Source organism: Phoenix dactylifera, unplaced genomic scaffold, assembly GCF_009389715.1.
Source record: "Phoenix dactylifera cultivar Barhee BC4 unplaced genomic scaffold, palm_55x_up_171113_PBpolish2nd_filt_p 001392F, whole genome shotgun sequence".
In the NCBI taxonomy this organism is placed as follows: domain Eukaryota; kingdom Viridiplantae; phylum Streptophyta; class Magnoliopsida; order Arecales; family Arecaceae; genus Phoenix; species Phoenix dactylifera.
This window is the reverse complement of record NW_024068714.1, coordinates 7,501-9,659: the sequence shown is the minus strand read 5'-3', so window position 1 is coordinate 9,659 and position 2,159 is coordinate 7,501.

The following is a 2,159-nucleotide window of genomic DNA, read 5'->3' as shown; positions in this document are numbered from 1 at the left end:
AAATTATTTTATGTTGATGGGCATATTTGAAAATTCGGCCATATTTCTATGTAGGATTATCTCCAACCAAATATAGTACTCTTTTTCGAAAGTAATTTTTCTACCAACCAGACATAGTAAAAATTATTTTTCTTTGCAATCATTTTTCTGGATAAATGATTTCCAAACATCGTTAGATTATTATATAACCCGACATACTCCAACCAAAAAAACCTTAGTGGTTTTTCTTTTTAGAAATGAAAAGAGGTTTTGCGTTTGAACCTTGGAGATTTATTTTCAAGCACATGGCATGAATAATTCTTAATAACTTTAAATATACTAGTAAAGTGAACTCATGCAAGAAAAACTTAAGATCAAAATGATCGTCTCAAAAATTGACAAGAATTGTATTCTCAAGGTTGGTTTGGTTGGGAGTAATTTGGTATGAAAAAATAAATCTCATATCAGATTATTATGTTTGGTACAAAAAGAGGATGAGAGAGAGAGCAAACTAAATGATGGGTCACACATCTACTGCACGAAGAGAGGAGGTAAAATAAATACCACCAAAGGGTGGTTTCTCTCCTACATCAGATTACCGAGTGGAGTTAATCTAAAACTGTCGTTGCTAGATGAAAATGTTTCCCTTTTTTTCATTAAAGCCCACAAATGCCCTCTTTTAATATTGCCAATCTCACAACAATTCCTCTTGGGGCTTTTTCTATCTAGTCTTGCTGAGAGCCAGGGAACTCGAGATCCTAGAAAACTCAATTGTTCAATGAAAAAAGGTATCAAGTCTCAACTGCCATGAAGTTAGTGTGCACAGGGGCGTGCAACTAGCATTGGGATCAGTCGAAAAGGAAATGATAAGAATTGAAGGGAGGCTAGAAAGGGGCATACGTCTAGATGGCTTGAAACTCTAAAACTTTTGTTACCGTCGCACTGTCATTCAAAGGTGAATAAAGGATGTAGTGCTGGGCTTCAGTAAGCATATAGCATTGGGCTACGGTAGAATGCTAAATTATGCCTACTCCTAAGGTATAAGCTACTAGTAGATTACAATTAAAATAAGATAAAAAGATGCATTGGATTTATTATCGAAGGCTTTATGTTATAGAATACAATTCTAATATTTATACTAGAATAAATATGAAAAAGTGCAGTAGGTAGAGTGTCTGATCGTCTTGAAGCTCCAATAGGCCTACAAAGATGAAAGATCTATTAGTCTAAGTCAAGAGAGAAGTTAACACTTTAAGAGTATTAATTATTCGACCTTGTATTTGTATTTATGTAACTCTATTAGCCGAAAGTAATAAAAGAATATAGCATTTTACCTGTCTTTTTTGCATGTCCCTCCCAATATAAGCTTTCTATTAATAACTTAAGTATCAGAATTTTTCAGTGTTCGGCCTATCATTTTTATTTTTTATTTTTTACCTTAGGAAGGAGCTTTGTGAAGAGCTACATATATCTGAGTCGAGTTTAGGACAGATTTTTTTTATTATCCATATATGTCCCAGATCAGCTGCAGGTTGGGTAAAACTTGCTTTATTAGAGTTAGGTCAAATCAGATACCTAATTGTTGTGGTTCAAATCTAGCCCAAGGGTGACCACACTGGAGGAGTTGGGGGAGCTGCCGGAGTGTGAAAGAAGACGAGAAGAGCCACCTTCCACGACCGACGGTGTACCTGCACAAAGCTTCACCGTTGTATCCGGTGAGGGCCCTCCGACAATCAAGTTGGAGTGGAGCTTTTTAGGTCCAGCCAAAAGTCCCCATAGGCATTACCTGTTGAGGTTCTTTATAGTCTCGATAGGAGCACTTAGGTAGCGAAGGTACGGCCCATTCCCATCATGAGTTGGAGTGGCGCCCAGCCAGAGCCTGATTATGGCATGCGGTGGAGTCCGTTCTTGGAAACGGTAAGACGTTGATAGCTGTGGCAGGGTATGGCCTGCTCTCATCATGAGAGGGAGTGGCGTGCGGTGGAGTTCGTTCTTGAAAATGGTAAGGCGTTGATAGCCGTGTCAGGGTGTGGTCGGGGTAGCATGTCGTGGAGGTGTCGCAATATACAACCACGTAGGAGGGCGAAGACACGCACATGGGTGCGGCTGTTGGTGAGGCCGAGCTCGTCAAGAGATCATATCAGGTATTTGGCGAAGTCGGCTAGACAAGTGTTGAAGTC